Source organism: Protopterus annectens, chromosome 4.part1, assembly GCF_019279795.1.
Source record: "Protopterus annectens isolate FY-2018-M chromosome 4.part1, PAN1.0, whole genome shotgun sequence".
In the NCBI taxonomy this organism is placed as follows: Eukaryota; Metazoa; Chordata; order Ceratodontiformes; family Protopteridae; genus Protopterus; species Protopterus annectens.
The window spans coordinates 434,957,873-434,977,760 of NC_056734.1; the positions used below are offsets into that span (position 1 = coordinate 434,957,873).

The following is a 19,888-nucleotide window of genomic DNA, read 5'->3' on the forward strand; positions in this document are numbered from 1 at the left end:
AAAAAGTTACTCTTGTTCCCCCTTTTTTAGTTTAATTATTCCTAAATTAGTGTAGTTCATTAAACTCTATCCCGAACCTAATTTTCTTCCCTTCTTGCTAAAAGAACTTTAGTTCTTCCCTTGGGCCTTAGGCCTTCCCTTCCCTAGGGAGTGTTTGTGTAGTGTACTACTTTTTATTGTACTTATTTTTAGTATATTTTACTAAAGTTTGTTATTCTGACAGAATATAACTGGTGTGTTTGAGTGTGTGTTTGTGTTCACCAGTTAGGCTATGTCTAAAGAAGCAAAGGTCTCCGGATTCAAGAAGTGTGATGCGTGCTGTCAGAAAATGTCTCTGACAGACGCTCACACTTCTTGTGTCTATTGTCTGGGGCCTTTGCACCTGCAGGACTCCTGTGCTGTCTGCCATGGCTTCAGCCCCAGGGTCCTGCAGGAAAGAAAAAACAAGCTCATATTGAGAGGCTTGTTGAAGCCTGAGGATTCCCTGTCTGTCTCAACAGGAAGCCCTCCAAGGTTGGCTCATCGGCTTCTGAGCCGAGACCTCAGGTTGTTCAACTTTGCCTTTATCGGCTCCGGCTGGAGCGATAAGACTCAGTCCACAGTTTCTGGGCTTCTCGGCTCTCGGGGAGCCGAGGTTATCGACTGCCGTGTCGGCTCCGACAAGATCTTTGAGCCGAGAAAGAGGTCTAGGTCACCTTCTCTTGGCTCCGTTCATTCGGCCCAGGATCTCCCTGCTGTCTGAGGGAGCCAAAGGTCTCATTCCTCTAGGTCATCGAGGTTGTCCGATCATGACCTTCAGAGGGTGGTGAGTCGACTACTCAAGTCTGAGGCACTAGCCCAGATGCTTCAGAGCCCGACTCATCAGTCGGTGCCTGTCGGTCCATCAACTCCTTCCTCCTTTGACTCTCTTGAGCTCGGAGACTGTGGTCACCGAGCCGAGACAATTGTCTTCGGCTCCGCCGTCGCTCCGTTTTCTTCCATGGAGGAATCTCGCGGACTTCCCTCGTCGGCTCGAGGGGTGAGTGGCATCGGACCCTTGTCCCACCCCTCTCGGTGGACCTCGGAGCCATCACTGTCGGTGCCGAGGGTCCTTAGCTCTTGGAGCGGGACCTCTGGCTCTGCCTGACAGGGGTGCTCGAGGTCATGCGGAGTGTGTTAGAGCCTGGCTCTACTCCACAGTCGGCTCCGTCAGCCCCTCCTCTATGCTGCCTCAGGGTAAGTCGACTCACTCCCTCATCCCGGACCGCAGAGAGCCAACTTCTCAGGAGCTCTTTGGGGATTTCATCCTCTTCGAGGCCTCTCCTGATTTGGCAGAAGAGCCCCTCGAAGAGGAAGTGCAAGAGGAAGCACATTGACTCACCTGAGTCTATCACGTCCGACACAGATCTGGATGATTCTGAGGTCCCCGTTCCCTTCTGAAGATGTCTCATTTGCAGACATTCTGGAGATCCTTAAACAGGGAAATTGGCCAGCCCTCAACCCTTCGGAGGATGAATCTGTGTATCTTGGCTCTCGTCCTTCCAGCTCTCGCCCTTCCACCTCCTGGGTGTCCCCCCGACCCCCTCATGCAGGTGGTTGCTAAAGGCATGGGCGGCTCCTGATTCAGTGGACCCCACTCCCAGGAGACCCTCAAATTCATCACAGCTCCATCAGACAAGGAATTCTTATCAAAAGGAGTCTCTGTGGATGCTATGGTGGTAGCTGCCGCCACAAAGAAGGAACTGGCTGATCCTTCAGTGCCTGTCCATCCACCTAACAAGGAATCTAGGTCCATGGATAGGTGCGGAAGCGGATGTTCTCCTCAGCGACTTTTACTATCGTTCGCTGAATTACCTGTGCCATTTCACTGTCTTCAAAGGGACTTGATCAAAGCGGTGAAATGATGAAGGACCCTACAGCTGCGGGTTTCCAAGAAAATGAACACGCAGCTGGCTATCATAATTCTATTTCCAACTCCTCCATGCGCCTCCTCTCTTATGCGGCTGATGGAGCAGAGCAGCAGGAACAGGGGGGGTGGGCTCGCGTGCCGCGCCTGGATGCGGCTATGCAATTTATGGAACCTTTCAAGGCGTCTTTCACGAACTCCCCTTTTGATGGATCATCTCTTTTGGTCCACAAGTGAAAGAAACCCTGACTAGGTGCGTAGACGGATGGCAAGACCCTTTCTGCCGGAGTCCGTTTTCCACTCCTTCTAGGCCTTACCCCAAAGGCCAGAAGGGGAAAGATGTGGTTCCGTAAACAATCTCAAGGACCCTGACGACAGAGTCGGTTCCCGCCAGAGGCAGAGGGGAACAACAATGGTCCTAGAGGCAGAGGGTCCGAGAACCAGGGCAATCGAGGCGTCCTCCGATAAGCCCTTTCAGCATCCCTGAGGTGTTGCCCGACTGCCCATCTTCGGAGGCAGTCGGGAAGATTGTCACTGTACCCAGAAGCCTGGCTATCCTTGACACAAGACAAATGGGTACAGTCCATCATTCGGTTTATTCTATTCCCTTTCTTCGTTTTCCAAGTCAGTCAAAAAAATCCCTTCCAGATGTTCCACCCGCTCAAAGGGATATAGCAGCTTTGGAAGTCTCAAAACTGCTGGCAGAAAGAGCTATTCAGCCAGTGCCAGCAGACCAACTAGGATCCGGAATCTACTCAAGGTTCTTTTTAGTTCCAAAGAAAACAGGGGACTGGAGACCAATTTTGGATCTCAGTATCTTGAACAGATCGGTCAAGAAAACAAGATTTCGGATGGTCACGCTGCAATCCATTCTTCCCCTATTGGGAAAAAGAAACTGGATGTGCTCTATAGACCTTCAGGACGCGTACTATCACATAAAAATGAACAGACGCTCCAGAAGATTCCTCCGCTTCAGGCTGGGAACCAGTCATTTTCAATTCAGGGCCCTGCCCTTTGGTCTCACCACTGCCCCCCGGGTGTTTACCAAATGCATGGCAGTGGTAGCTTCTCACCTGAGACGACAAGGATTCCAGGTGTTTCCATATTTGGACGACTGGCTCCTCACAGCTCCCACCAAGCATCTCCTTCTGATGGCCAGAGATTATACTTTTCGGGTCTGTCAACAACTGGGAATCTCAATAAATTGCGAAAAGTCTGTTTTGTCGCCTTGTCGTACTATTACCTACATAGGCGCAAATTTAGATACTGTAAACATGTCCGCAACACTAACGAACCAAAGGATATCAGACATCCAAAAATTGGTGTCACTTCTTCTCAACAACAACAGAGCCAAAGCCAGGTTAGTTCTAAAGGTGTTGGGAATTATGGCAGCGGCCATACCTCTCCTCCCATTGGCCAGATACCACATGCGGATCCTTCAGTGGATGCTCTTTTCTCAATGGTCATACCAGGAACTTACAATGTCTCACACCATTATGATCACGCAAGCGTGCAAAAGCATCTCATGTGGTGGATGTCTTCCCCCCAGCTCCTGTTGGGGAGACCATTTGTTCCACCTCCTCCGGTTGCTACTCTGACAACGGATGCCTCCCTGATCGGGTGGGGGGGGCATTATCAGGGCAGGACTGTCCAGGGCACATGGCAACCAAACGAATGCCACTTGCACATAAATGTTCTGGAGATGAGAGCAGTGTTTTTAGCGTTGCAAGCCCTTCAAGACTCTCTTCCTGGGAACGATGCAATCCAGACAGACAATATGTCTGTAGTGTGGTACATCAACAAACAAGGCGGAACCAGATCATACCCCTGTGTCGAGAAGCACTCAGACTGTGGCAATGGACGATTTCTTCTCAGCGTTTCTGATAGCAACGCATCCCGGGAAGTCCAATCACATTGGACAAGTTGAGCAGAGCTATTCTCATGTCTCACAGTGGTCTCTGAAAGACTCTGTAGTGAGAGAGATTTTTCTCAAGTGGGGTCAGCCTTGCTGCGACCTTTTGCTACTCCCCAAAACAGCAAGTGCAGAGAATACTTCACTCTATTCCCTTTACCAGGCCAACCCAGCAGAGACGCTAGTCCAAGTTTGGCCCCGGGACTTCTGTATGTATTTCCTCCTTTCCCACTGATCTCTCAAGTAATACAGAAAGCTCTCGCTCAGAAGGCCTCATTGATCCTCATTGCTCCTTACTGGCCTCCACAAGTGCGGTTCCCTTTCTGCATCGATTTCTTGTGGAGCGACCGTGGAATCTGGACCTAGTTCCAGATCTTTTGATCCATCAGTCGGGTCAGTTTCATCGCTCCTCCCTCTCTGAACCTCACTGCTTGGTTCCTCCACTTCCAACCGTAGCCAGGCTTCCTCAATTATCTCACTCTGTTAGAGATATTTTGATAGCTTCCCATAAATCTTCCACTAGAAAGATTTATTTGAGTAAGTGGAAACGATTTTCATATTGGGCACAAGGAAAGGACATAGATCCTTTCACCGCTTCCATCCAACTAGTCCTCGATTTTCTTGCTGAACTCTTCCATGCAGGTTCATCTCCATCTACTCTTAAGGTTCAATTGGCAGCTATTTCTAATTTCCATGTGGGTATTTCTGAATCCGCCCTAATGTCCCACAAACTCTGCAAAGCCTTTTGAAAGGAGTTTTTCTTCTCAGACCTCCTGTAAGAAATCCTCCTTCTCCTTGGGACCTAAATTTAGTTCTTGCTTCTTTGATTCTTTCCCCTTCGAACCTGCAGCTTCATGTTCCTTAAAGTTATTATCATGGAAAACTCTCTTTCTGGTGGCTATCACATCAGCTAGAAGAATTTCAGAACTTCAAGCACTCTGTTGTCTCTCCTTACCTTGTGTTCCATAAGGACAGAGTTTCCTTAACTAACCCGTCCTTTTTGCCTAAGGTGGTTTCTACATCAAATCTAAACCAATGCATTGACCTCCCTGTCTTTTTCCCGGAGTATTCAAATAGGTCTGAACAAAAATTACACTGTCTGGATGTTCATCGTCAGTTAAGGTACTACTTGGACAGGACGAAACAATTCAGAAAATCTGATCAGCTGTTTGTCTCCTATGCGGAAAGCAGAAAGGGACTTCCAGTTTCAAAGGTAACTTTATCCAGATGGCTAACATCTCTGATTACCCTTGTTTATGAGATTAGACACAAAAAACTGCCTAATAAGCCTAAAGCCCATTCCACCAGAGCTTTGGCTACTTCTCTAGCCTTCCAAGACAGACTGCCTATTGACACCATTTGTGCAGCGGCTACTTGGGCTACTCCTCACACTTTTATTTCCCATTATAAGTTGGATTTAGCTTCTAGGCATAGAGCTAATTTTGGTTCCACTGTTCTCAGGAGTCTGTTCCGTTAGGCCACCGGGACAAGGTGCTAGGACGGTCCCATCCAGCAAGAATGAAGGCGATAGACAACTTAACATATAGAAGTTATGTTCTTACCATAACGTTCCATGTTAGTTGTCTTCTTCTACTTCTTCTCACCCTCCTTCCCCCCGGCCTGGACAGACCTAGAGGAGTTGTGATCGTGACCTCTCTTTCTACCACCTCTTTCTTAGCTATATGCTATTATGCATATTTCTTGTTCAGGATGTAGGTCACCCTTCTTCTTCCTGTTGTTAGAGGTGGATTCTGTTTTTTCACAGTTATACTGTTTTTCTGTTATAAGCTGGGGTTAGCTTACAAACGAGATCTGAGGTAACTCTCGCCTAGCATTGTGGGATATAAGGGGAGCCTCGAGCCGGTGGAACCAACTCTCGAGCTTTAGAGTGGCGAATGAGCCGAGGTCGGCTCCGAACCCATCCAGCAAGAAGAAGGCGAGAAGAAGACAACTAACATGGAACGTTATGGTAAGAACATAACTTCTATTTAGTATTTCAGATGTTGGCTGATCACCTGGCTGATTTATTTGGTCTAGGTCTTGTAGCACTGTTACAGCATTTTTTGATGTGCTGTCTTCAGTTGGTGTTTCACTGCATACGGTCACATATTCTCTGTGCAGGTATGTCAAATTTGAATCTGTAATTTTGATCAATGTATATTAGGTCCCGCTAGTCTGATAACTATTTCAAATGACTTTTTTTATTGTGCTTCATTATTTCTTTATTCAGTCATTAATGTATTTTGTTTGCATTTTAATTGTAGTTGAAAAGGGTTCTCGGGGCCAGTTCACTCAACCAGGTAACAAACAAGTAATTCTTTTCAGCTCAGGAATTGAATATGCCATTTTATGGTGGAAGTTAAGTAGTTACATGCTGAATAGACTTTCATCTTCCCTTTTCCTTCTGTGAAGTAGTTGCATACTGAAACATTTATTACATCCTTGAAAGGATGATTTGTGCTTTTGTAGGTTATCTTCCAGGTACAAGTTCCACCTTGTTGATTGTGGTGTTGTACTGTCTGTATTGTACTACATGTTCACCAACTAGATAGTTGAATTTTTAGTGCTGTTTGACACTGAAGTTTACACTTTACATCTCTAAAAAGAGAGAACTTAATCACTATTCTCTCATTCTGTTTTGTTCTTGACGGACAAGTTCAGATTTTGATGGCAGGGAAGGTCCACATTGCCTACCTAGTCTGCACTTTTATATAATAATTTGCAGATCCCACTTAACCGTTTACTCTGTTCATTGTTCTGATCACTGCTGCAATTAGCTATATTGGATTATACCTTTGGCCACTTTATCAAGACCATACTAGATTTAGTGGCCTAAATACCTGCTTTCCCAGTACCTACAAGTCAGGATTACCAAGACGTATGAGAGGTTTCTTCACTTACAGGTAAAGGACAGTCACTAACCGTTCAGGACTCTTCCATTTCGTCTCACCTCCGCTCCAGAGTTTTTGCCAGTCAGTCATGAAAGTTAGCAAAAAGTTGTAGGGAACCCAGTGTTTCCTATGGCTAGATGACCAGCTTCTCACTACTTTATCTTCTCATAGCTATGTTTCAGCTCATGAGATTCTCCTAAAATTGCTCCATGCTTTGTGAATAACATCAAACCTTTGTAATGCCCAATTAATTCCATATCAGCTACTCAACTTAATTGGCTGTAATCCGGCACACTAACATGCAGGATATATCTTCCTCCAGTTAATACCTTGCCTTTCCAATGCAGTTTGTCTTCTGCTTGAATCTCAGCAAACATTTGCCCATCTTTGTGTCAGGACAGTGAGTTTCATGGCAGCTACCATTCATATTATACCTTATGCTAGGCGTCCCATGAGGATAGTACAGTAGATCAAAGACTAGTGGGTGCCGTTTGTAAGATGCTATGTCCCAACTGATGCAGATTTCAGAAGCATGCAAAAATCATCAACAATGGTCGGATGTGTCTGCCAGTCTTAAGGTCTGAGGGGCTTTATGAGGGGCAGCTTGCCCAAGTTGTCTGTATCCGTCATAGGTAAGTTTACACAAAGGCATACTGGATATGAGGGCAGTCCTCTACCCTTCAAGTCTTCCAAGAAATCCTTCTACATGGTGCGATAGCACTTCACTGTGACCACATTGCAGTGGTATGTTACATCCGTGGGCAGTATGAAACCTTGTTCATACTTGTGTCAAGAAGCCATGATAGTTGGCACTAGACTGTCCTCTACTTGCTTTTCAATGATTGCAAATCAGCTGGCTTTCTATGTGATGTGAACAGCTAAGCTTCTACATTCACTTCTAATGATTTGAGTGGTTGCTGTCCTGTCTGTGGGACATGTCTCAGTCAGATGACATCTCTTTGCAGATTTTCACTTGACCTCTCTACTTCCAGTAGTTGTAGTAATCCAACCTTTTTCAGGTATTGTCAACATAATTTCCTCTCTTGTGAACCTGAAACAAGAAAGACTGATAGGGATGAATGGATAGATATGGTTTGAGGGGTCTACTTCAGTCGATCGAACTTTTACAAGTTCGAACCACATATGGCCGAAACCATATGTTCGAACTTGTAAAAGTTCAAAAACTGACGTAAAACCACAAAAAACAAAAGAACATACATGTATATAGCAGTTGGGAATATGCCCCCCTGCACCCTCCACACCCACCTTACTTAAATATACCAACTCCGAGATCACACTACATTGCGAAAATGGGAGATCTTCCCTTTTCGCTCTGTATGGAGATCTGCATTCAGTCAGATCGGACTTTTATAAGTTTGAACATATGATTTCGTCATATGTGGTTCAAACTTGTAAACGTTTGATCGACTGAAGGGGACCCGGTTTGAGCTACTCCAAGGTACTAGACTTTGTGCATCTGTTCTGCCGTATATGATTATTAAGCTATTATTTTTGCACCCACTTGAGTTGTTCTCATTTATCTCATTTAAGGCTTATTTGACTGCCATCTCTAACTTTCAAGAAAGGGTAAGATGCTTTTCCCCCCTTAGTATCCTTGAAAATCTCTCCTTTTTATTTATTTTTATTTTATATTTGTTGACCGGGTTTGTCCGACTGGGCTACAAATGCCCATTTTCAGCAGAGGCCCGAGGAGAAAAGCTCCAACAGAAAATATAAATTTTACATATTAAATGCATATAAAAATACATTCATCAGTAATACAGATTACTGCATTACAGTGCCACACATTACATTCTCTAGAGAATTTTAAAAGATAACTTTCTTTTTGAGACCTCCATTGAGAAATCCAGTACCTTAAAACCATTTGCTACTGCTGAAGTAAAAGTGCAAAACACTTCTCTTGGTAGCTGCTACCTCAGCCAGATGAATTTGAGAAATTTGTACTGTTTTTGATTAAGTCTTATTTTTTCATAATGACAACAGTGTTTTATGTCTCTGGCTGCGAGTGAATCATACTGCAGCCAGTATATCCATTTTGCCTGACTTATTTTTGGCTTGCTTTGACCATGAGGAATTTTTGCTGCATTGTGTGAATGCTCACTGCCAATCTGAATACTTCTGGGATAGAACAAAGGCTTTATAGTCAATTAACCAACCATTTTCTTACTTCCATTGGTCCCTGGATTTTGGAGAAGATCAAGTGTTGCCTTACTCATGTGGCTATCCATTTGATTTTTAACTCTGTTGCCCCTGTAGAGCTATCTCAATAATGCTTAGATCAGTGCCTCCAGTGCAGTATGAAACTCCTTCCTCCCATGCCAACAACCCAAATAAAGAGCTCAAAATTTCTAAAAGTTTTTCAGACTTTATTGTGATCGTTATATATGCACAGATGGGTTTGCTGAATTCCTTAATTATGCATATGTGACAATCCTAATTCAAATGCTATACTTGCCATTGGAAAAAAAAAAAGAAAAGTAGTAGTATTTTTTAATCCCCAACTTTCCACTGTGATTGTTTACCTGATTTTGTTTCACAAATACAAAAACATTCTGCGTTACAGATGAGTATATCAACACTGTGTCCCTGATGATGCTCTGGTGACTCTCTCCCATATATATAGCCCAAAATATGAATCAGATGCTGTTTCTTTTGTCTATTCCTCAACTGATGGGTCTCTAATCAGACCTCCGATCCGACTTCGACCACATCTTTAGACTTTGGCTCTGTAGCTTGAGCTCCTCCCCTTACCCGTAAGCCTCTTCCTTCAACTGAAATACCTCTGATCTAATTTGCAGCTTCAGTGTTTCGATGTGGTCACCTGTAGCTTGAGTGGGATTTAATGTTACATAATCGTTTTTCTAAGCAAATTTCTATGTAATCTTTTTTTCCTAGCAAACTTCTTGTATGTCATCCTATTCACTTGCTGCAGTATTCATAACTGCCGCAAGAAGGTGGCCCGACGTTGGCAAGTATAAAAAAGTCAAGAGTATGTGGTATGTCGCATGTAAGCTGCAGTCAGATGTAGGCCATAAAAGTGACATACACACATACCATCCTCAGAACTTTTCTGCTGCCAGTCAGATGCCCTTCCGACCATCGGACTGATCGTTTCAGTGATTGTGACTTCAGCTTTTTTTCAGATAAGTGCCCTGTTGGTGAAAATTTTCTCTATTTTTGTTACTATTGTTTTGGTTATGTCATCCAAGAAGGACACGTGACACTGGCACATGCCAGTGTGGAAGACAAATTCCACATAAGAACAGTCCTTTTCAGTGTCTCTGTTGCTTGGGGTGTAGCCATGACCATAAGTCCTATTGGATTTGCCAGTCCTTTGTACTGTTAGAAGCAAGCTCTCTTCTCTTGCTATCTGTTTAGAGAACCAGTGGCTTAAGTTGTTGGCTAAGGGTATAGAAGGTACCTCAGGGTCTGACACTGAGCTGGTGAAGCACAAGGCCGACTCACCTAGGCCTGTGGCTTCCTCTGCACCTCCACTGTCAGACGCATCTCCCGAGGTGTTAGGCAGTCCGGAGGCATGTCCGTCTTCAGGCACGGATTCACAGACCAAGCCCATTTCTGAGGCCGCCTTGACTTTGGCTGCAAGCACATCTTTGGAGGTGTAACAGATGTCTGTTCAGAATGTCGCGGAGGAACTTAGGTTCATTATTACGGGGGCCCTGGCGGGGGTATGACAAACTCTAGTGAAAGAAGAAATTGAGTCAGACACTTAGAAATGCAAGCCTTTGTCTGGTCCTCCGACGTTGCATAAAATTTTCTCTTGGCAAGAAATAAACATTTCTTCCCTGCTAAAGAAGCCCAAACAGATTGGCAGGCCTTTTCCCAAAGCTTGTTTCAGGCTCTCATGGCACTCCAGCCGCCGCCTTCTCTGCCTGCTCTGACTACTCCACCCCTTTCTTCTTTGAAAAGGATTAGGGACAATAATTCTTCTGGTGAAGAGGAATCAAATTCCCTCTCCTCAAGAATGTTTCCCCGAGGAGGAGTCTGTCGGTGACGCTTCCCCTGTGGAAGAGATTTAATTTGGTGAAACTCTTCTGAACATGGGAGAAGACTTTAAGTGGGACACCTCCCATATTTTTGATGTACAAAAAAGATACTATCAGCTTCTACAAGTTGATCTCCGTATCCCGCTGCAGTTCCGCAAGTGTCTCCTGCATTTCTGGATGCATTTCATAATGCTTCCCAAACCCCACAATCCGAGGCTCTGGCTCCCAAGAAGCAAGATTGCTTCTACAAGGTCCCTGAGGATTGTAAGTTCCACTTTAGGTTCCTACTGCAAACCCAGGGTCTTCATTTATCTCACACATATGACCAAGTACTCCTTAGAGCTTTTGTCTTGGGCATCAAGCGCCACTTCAGATCTTCCAGATTTCTGAAGGAAAAGCCGTGGCGCCCTCTGTCTTGGGAGCTTTCTCCCAAGTGGCAAGACACACCATTAAATGACGATATTATGCTGTGGAGGCTTGTGCCAGGGCAGCTGCTACTGGGTCAGTTCTCAGAAGATTTTCGTGACTTAGTTTACAGCCCTTCCAGAGTGACTTCAAATCTAAATTAATGGATGCACTATTAGGTAATTAAGCCTTTATTTGGTCCAACAGCAGCTTCTCTCTTCAAGTCCCTAAAGGAAAAACTAAGGAACTCAAGGAGTTGAAACACATCTTAGTTTCTCCTGTGCCCAGGTTTCATAGGAATTGCCCGTCTAAACCTGTCTTTGTCCACAGCTGCATTCGGCATTCCTCCAGTAAGGCTTTCAGAAGAGGCAAGAGCCTAGGGTTCTCAGGCACCCTCACAACAAAGAGAGTTCTTGCCTGACAAAGCAGGGAGTCTGTGACTGCCCTGCAGAAGTCTCTCCTTCCCGTCTTTTCCCTTCACCTTTCAAACACTTGTAGGGTCTGAGAAGGCATCACCCAAGATACCTGGATTCTTTCCATAATCAAAAAAGGATACTTCATGGTTTGGCACTCCACCCTCACCTTCAATGGCACCCCCCCCCCCCCCCCCGAAAGCAGGTGCCCTGCTTTCCAAAGCTATTTTGGGAGCTTTGGCAACAGGGCTCTATTTAAAGGGTTCTTCAAACTACAAGAGGGAAAGGCTTTTATTCAAGAATGTTCTTAGTGACCAGGAAGGATGGCCCCTGGGAGACCAGTCTTGGATTTATCCCATCTCAGCACTTAAAGGTCACTTCCTTCAGAATGCTGACACTCCACACTTTATTCCTACACAGGGATACATGTCATCTGTAGATATAAAAGATGCTTACCTTCACATCCCCATTCACCCCATGTTCAGGAAATTCTTAAGTTTTTCTGTGGGTTCCTGTTATTTTCAATTCTCTGCCTTGCCCTTGGTCTTTATACAGCTCCAAGGGTGTTCACAAAATGCCTGGCTCCAGTGATTGCACATTGCAGGCTTGGGCTTTTGGGTATCCAGAATTTTCCACACATGGATGACCTGCTCTTGCAGGCTCCAGCTTCTCCCACTCTACTCCAGAGTCTGGAGACTACCATTTCTCTCCTTGGAAACTGGGATTCACCATCAACTTCAGGAAGTCAGTCCTCACCCCTTCACAAGACCACATTTTCCTGGGTTGTCGAATCCAGACAGACATAATGAGAGTGTTACTTCCACCGCAGAAGGTGCGGGACCTTTGATCCTTCTCTCACTCCCTTCTCCCCTTGACTCGCATCACGGCCAGGGAGTTCTACAGGGTGCTGGGATTTATGACTTCAACCATTCCCATGGTGCCAGTGCCAAGGCTCCACATGAGGAAATTCCAGTGGTTCTTCAGATCTGTGCGGACCCAGCATTCACACCCATTAGACCACAAAGTCCCTCTCAGTCCATGTCTAAAGAGGGAACTGCTCTGGTGGATACAACAGATAGCCCTAAATTCACGACTACCTCTGCACCCTCTCACCCCCAGTCCTAGAACTCTACACAAATGCATCAGTCGGGGGCTGCGGGGGCAACCTTGGCCAAATTTACAGTTCAGGGAGTTTGGTCTCCCTCCCAGAAAACAGAACACATCAACATCAGGGAAATGTGAGCATTGCACCTAGTTCTATAAGCATTTCACCCTCTTCTTTGCCCAGGCCCTCTCAGTCTGTTCACAGACAACGTGACAGTCCTTTTGTATGGGAGCAAGGGGGACGACGACGACCAGATCCTATTTCCTTTGCAGGTTGGCTCTTCTGGTTTGGGAATTTCTTGCCCATTGCCACATGACATTTCAGGTAGTGTACATTCCATCCAACTGGAACCTTGTGGCAGACTCCCTAAGAATGTCCTTAATGGATGCTTCACAGTTTTGGAAAGTAGATGCCCTCTCCTTTTCGTGGAAGGGGATGTTTCTGTATGCATTCCCGCCCCTTCCTCTAATCACATAAGTCCAGTTCAAGATTTGACGGGACGAACCAAAAATCTTGCTGGTGACTTACTTTTGGCCAAGACAGCACTGGTTCCCCCTTCTTCAATTAACCAAGGGCCATCACCCCAAGTTACCCTGCAGAGTGGACCTTCTCACACAAAACAAAGGATCCCTGATACATCCACACCTGTCAATGCTACAGCTGACACTGTGGGTGATAGGATTCTGATTCCTTTCAGACAGCTATTCGCTGAGGACATGTTAGTGTTTTGCAGGAGGATAGAAAACCCAATACTTAGAAGGTCTTACTTTTCCAAATGGAAAACATTTTCACTCGTGTCCAAGAACCAAGACCCACTGAAAGTGGGAATTCCAGTGGTTTTCTCTTATTTGTGTGAATTGCTGTCCGCCCACTTGGCTTATTCGTCTGTCAAAGCACGTCAGCTATTTCTGATTGTCTGCCTCTATCTCCCCCTCTAGCATTCAGATTTAAGGTGAAACAGTTTCTTACGGACATCCTTCACATTAAGCCTCCCAAGAAAACTATTCCTCCTCCTTGGGACCTTTTAATTTTGTTTTAGAACAATTGCCCCTTTTCAGCACACATCTTTGACCTCCCTAAAACATTGTTCTTGGAAAACTGTTTTATTAGTGGCCTTGACTTAAGGTGTTGGAGATGCAAGGTCTTATGGATTCATCCCCCTTCTTGGTCTTTCATAAGGACATGGTATCCTTGAGAACGAATCCTTTTATGCCAGCAGTGGTTAATGAGTTATCCCTTAACCAGTCCATTCAATTATGCACCTTCTTTCCGTCTTCCCAAAACCACAGCAAGACGGTACTGCACTCCTTAGGTGTACATGTCCAGATAAAGTCTAAGTTGTCTAAGACTAAAGCTGTCAGGAAATCTGATCAGCTGTGTGTGAACTTTCATCCCAGGTCTCCGGGTTTACCTGTTACCAAGCAGACTGTTTCTTCTTGGATTTCTAAGACTATTTCCCTTTGTTACATTCTCCATGGAAGTAGCCCGTCTTCACCTGTGAAGGCCCATTCTACCAGAGCTGTGGCTTCCTCTAAGACATTCTTCAAGTGCCACCCTTGAAGCAGCCACCTGGTCTTCTATTCATACCTTTACTAACCATTACAAATTGGATGGCATCTCCAGATCCAGAGCCGGATTTGCTAAAGCCATTTTACATGGCTTCATTGAGAACTCCTGTACTCCTCCTCCCTTCCTTCTTTCTTTAGCGTTGGCACTCTCCCTCGGGTTATGAACACTGCAGCAAGTGAATAGAAGGGCATGGAAAAGTTGTATAAAATCTTACCATAACCATAGATGTCCTCCTTTTCACTGCTGCAGTATTCTAGCCCTCCCTCTTCCACCCCTGGTCTGTTGTTTTGCTTGGATGTACTTGACCATACAAATCCTTAGTCTAGAATTCCTCCTGGGGCAGTCAATTCTGAAGATGGTACGTGCATGTGTCGGTTTTATGGCTCGTGTCCAGCTGTAGCCTATGTGTGACATACAACATACCCTTGAGTAGTGCAAGACTTCTGTATACTAGCTGCCGTCTGGTCACTTTCTGGCGGGAGATCCCTCAGGTTATGAATACTGCAGCAGTGAAGTGAAGGACATCTATGGTTATGGTAAGATTTTACACAACTATTCTTTCTAACTTTCCTCTGTCATTTTTAGTGTTAAAATTAAAAAAAATAATAATTTATACTTTTTGTGGTGTTGGTTGTGCCTTGTGCCCTTTTTTCCCATATTTGTTTGCTACCATAGATTTGGTACTTATCAAGTTACCATTGCTGGTATTTTTTATACATTGTTGCTAAATATTCAGATTTATCATTGTTGGTGTAATCCTCCCTTCCTTACTTGTCTTTTTATGGTTGTATAATGTTATAGCTGTTGATGTTCATCGTGTTTCACTGTTGCAGTCATTACACTTGGGTTATCCTGCTGGCAGGCTACCCGCAGTTGGCCTGAATTCCAAAGTCCTGGTCTGGCGTCGGTTGCTGTCACCTCTTCCCTGAAGTCAGAGTGCCAGGGGTATAAAAGATGCAGCTGACACCATTTTCTTCAGTCTTTCTTGCCGCGCGGCGCCCGAAGCAAAAGCAGTTCGCAAGTGCCGGTCAGCCGACTCCTGAGATTTTTGAAATCGAATTTCAGATCCGAAGTCTTCATTAAAGCTAAGTACCCCATTGGGGAAACTTTTTTCTTGCTCCAGACCGATGTCAGAAAAAGTTAACAATTGTATTTCTTGTGGGAAGCAAATACCTCATAAGGATTTTCATTCTTACTGTATTCCTTGCCTAGGCCCTGACCACGACGTTGCTAGCTGTCGGTTTTGTGCTAGATTTAACCAACCCACTATTAAGTGTCGGTACAATTTTGCCTCTCATTACTTTGGCCGAAGATTTAATTATGTAATGCCGTCGGAGCAGCCGACGACCAGAGTTTATATAAAGCGCAAGGAAAAGGACAGGCATCCGAGGTCCAAAACCGACGCCGAGGCCTCTGCTAGGCTAGTCGCCTGTTCTCAGTGAGGCACTTTCGCAACCCCTGACGCCCGCTACCTCAGAGCCACAGGCCACTTCCGACTCCCACGTGGAGACAGCTAGGCCTCTGGATACTCAAGGTATTGGACACTCGGAAACTATCCCCTCAGATGGGTCTGGAGCCACTGAGCAGGCATCTGCTTCTGAGGGTGTTTTCAGACCTACACAGTTATATGTCAAGCCATCCTCAGCTTCCAAGGCAAAGACTAAAACAGCTTTAAAGACAAAGAAACGAGTACAGCATTTCTCCTGGGCAGACTTCCATGCCTAAGAAACAGATGCTTAAAATGGCCGAAGACCTAATTACTTTGATCAGGGGTTCCCATCCCCCTCCCTGCTAAGAGGCCTAGGCAAGACAACAGAATATGACTCTGATCAGGTTTCTATTTCCTCTGACTCCTCTTCAGAACAGGGATGCTCTCTTCCTCCCTGTTAGGATTCTGATGCTGAAGAATCTATTCCTTCAGCCTCTCCTCCTGAGGATTATTCTTTTGGAGAAACCCTGCATACCATGAGGGAGCATTTTCACTGGGAGAGCCAAAATTACTCGGAATCTAAGAAAAGGCTCAGAGATTTTCTTTTACTACCTCAGCACAGACCTCTTGCTATTCCACCTGTTTTAGACATTGTAGGTGATGTATTTTCAGAGTCTGGCCTCTCTCCTGACCTTTACCCCCTGCACCTGTTAAGCCAGACAGATACTACAGGGTTCCAGATTCTCATAAATTTCTATATAAAAACCCTGCTGCTGACCCAGAAATTATATCTCAGGGTCCCAAAGGGGTCAAGGCTTCCACTGCAAAAAAACCTGTCCCCTCTGATAGGGATTCTAGGGCACTGGACAGATGGGGGAAAAAAGTTTACACATTTCGGCTACCTTGGCTGTAAGGGCTTTAAATTGTCAGTTTCATATGCTTAAATATCAGCAATATTTAATGCCACTGCTAAAACAGAAAATGACAGATTGTGAATGTTCTGAAAACAAGGAAATGTGGGATTTATTGCATGCAGCTGAACAAGTGGGAAAGCATACTTTGCAATGTGGTTTTGATTCACTGGAGGCCTCTTGCAGGGCCGCTGTTACAGGTTCTGTCATTAGAAGGCATGCTTGGTTAAAGGAACAGAATCTGCCTGATCATGTTAAAGCAAAATTATTGGATGCTCCATTACAGCAAGATACTATGTTTGGTGTTAAGGCAGAAAAGGTTTTGAAGAAAATGGAGGGTAAAGCGAAATCTATGCATACAGTTAAGGATTTCTTACAGGTACAGCCACCCAGATTTAGCAGGAACTGGCCTTCTAAGAATTGGTCCTTTCCAGCGTCAGACAGGCCACAAAGATGCAGATACAGACGCCCTAGAAGCAGATCCCAGCCCCAAGGAGATCATACAGGCCTAAACAATGGGATGCTTCTACCTCCAAAAGCGGAGAAGACAAATCACAGCCATATAGGAAACAGTCCCAATGACTTTCCTCTGCCAATGCCAAGCACTTAACGTTTGGCAACACCCTTAGGGGGTAAACTAGCACCTTTTTCACAAGATTGGCACATGATCACCCAGGACAAATGGGTCTTGAGTATAATGTCTCAGGGCTACAGGTTCCACTTTCACACCCTTCCAAAGACAAAAGGTGTGCCAGACCTGCCACACAGTCAGTGGGCAGAGGCACAAAAGCAGGTTTCATCCCTCATGGACATGCGGGCTATTCACCGAGGACCACAGCAAGAGCAGGGACAAGGATTTTACTCAAGACTTTTCTTAGTACCCAGAAAGGACAAAGCCTGGAGACCATTACTGGACCTGTCTATTCTAAACACTTTTCTGGACGTTCCAAAATTCAAAATGTTGACTCTGCAGCAGCTTTTGCCCATGCTGGGCAAGAAGGCTTGGCTTGTAACTTTGGACCTCAGAGGCATACCTGCATGTCCCAATCAGACAATCTTGCAAAAGATGCCTCAGATTCATAGCTGGCTGAATGCACTACCAATTCTCTGCACTGCCCTTTGGCTTATCTACTGCGCCTAGGGTCTTCACAAAATGCCTGGCACCAGTAATTGCATTTTGCAGACAAAGAGGAATCCAAATATATCCTTACTTGGACTGCCTTATTCAAGCAGAGAACAAGGACATTCTACTGAAGCATCTGACGTTTGTAAAAAGATTACTAATTTGTCTAGGGTACACAGTAAACGAAAAGAAATCAAAACTGGTACCCTCTCAAGAGATAATATTCCTGGGTGCAAGCTTAAATACAACTGCCCAGATGGCTTATCTCACGCCAGACAAAGGCAACTGACAACTTACTTCGAAAAGATGGCAACAAAGACCCAGTTATCTGCAAGAAAAATTCTGCAGACGTTGGGCTTCATGGCATCCTGCATTCTGCTAATTCCATATGCAAGACTGCATATGAGGAAGCTACAATGGTATCTAAAAAGTGTTTGGACTCAACATTGCCACAGCCTGGAAACATTAATTACCCTCATTCCCTGCCTGCAACAGGAGTTTTGATGGTGGGCACAGGCCTGTCACCACAACAAGGGACAGCCATTCACTTTACCCACAGCCAGGCAGACACTAACAACAGATGCATCAGATTATGCCTGGGGGGCCCACATAGCAGGAAAATGTATTCAGGGCACATGGCTTGCAAGCCAAATGCATCTTCATATCAATCAAAAAGAGATGCTAGCTGTACAGAATGCCCTGACAGCCTTCAAGGATCTACTTCATCCAGGACAACTGCTGATAAAGACGGACAATACTACAGTCATGTGGTACATAAATAAGCAAGGAGGCACACATTCCTACCCCCTCTGCAGACAAGCCATGACTTTGTGGAACACAGCATTGACTTATCAGGTACACCTGCAAGCACAATTCCTGCCAGGAAAGACAAATACTCTGGCAGACGAACTAAGCAGAAACCTCATGGATCTTCACCAGTGGAAACTGAATCCACAAATCTTCAGCATGATAACAAGGAAATGGGGATGCCCAGACATAGATCTATTTGCCCCCCCCCCCCACAACTGCCAACTACAGAGATTCTGCACAAGGCTTATCACAAACAAGCATGGAAAGTGGATGCTCTAAAACCCTTACAGTATATGCCTTTCTTCCACTGCCTCTCCTCCCCAAGGTACTCCTAAAGGTCAGACAAGAGAAGCCAAAAATGATACTGATTGCCCCAGACTGGCCACACCAGCACTGGTATCCAATCCTAAAGAGCTTGTCTCAGGGCCCAGCCTGGACATTATCTCAAATTCCTCATTTACTGACCCAACAAAACAATCAGATCCTGCACAGCCAGCTCAGAACCCTAAATCTGGCTGAATGGCGGATAATATAACCATTCAGAACACACCTCTCTGTAAAGCAGTTATGGATGTTAGTTTGGAGGCCAGGAGGCCCAGCACTAGAAAATCTTAGGCAGAAAAATGGAAGAGATTATGTGCTTGGAACCAGGCACAGGGAATTGACACAATTGTACCAAATATTACTCAGATTTTACAATACCTAACTGAGATGCTGGACAAAGGCCTATCCTCATCAATTAAGATCCACGCCTCTGCCATTTCAGCTCATTACAATACGGACCCACCTATTTTTTCACATCCACTGCTAAGGCAGTACCTCAGAAGGGCCAAAAATATAATACCTCCAAGGAGAGCGCCAATACCTGCATGGGACCTCAATTTTGTCTTGGAAAAGCTCACACTTCCTCCTTTTGAGCCAGCCAATACAGCTGAGATAAAATACTTATCATGGAAAACAGCTCTGCTCCTAGCAATAACTTCAGCAAGAAGAGTGTCAGAGTTACAGGCATTATGGCTGTGGAACCTTTTATTATTTTCCATCCGGACAGGGTTTCTCTAAGGACAAACCCAACATTTATGCCTAAGGTAGTGTCCAGTGTGGCTCTTAACCAAACCATTCATTTGCCTACCTTTTATCCAAACCCACAGACTAAAGGAGAGAGTTCTGCATTCTTTGGACTTACATAGCTACGCTTTTACTTGGACAAAACTAAAGCTTTCAGAAAGACTGAGCAACTCTTAATGGCGTATGCTGCAGGATTGCAAGGAAAAGCTATTTCAAAGCAGACTATTTCAAAATGGATAGGCCACTGCATTCGGTTCTGCTATTCACAACATGGCAAATCAGTGCCTAAGGGCATTAGACCACATTCATCCAGAGCAGCAGCCACATCAGCAGCCTTCCTCA

General features: G+C 45.1%; 1 protein-coding gene across 2 annotated transcripts in view; it reads left to right on the forward strand.

The window, feature by feature from the left end:
- CUL3 (cullin 3) overlaps window positions 1-19,888 on the forward strand; it is a 2,974,786-nt gene that overhangs the window by 249,124 nt on the left and 2,705,774 nt on the right. The gene's annotated exons all lie outside the window — the stretch shown is intronic.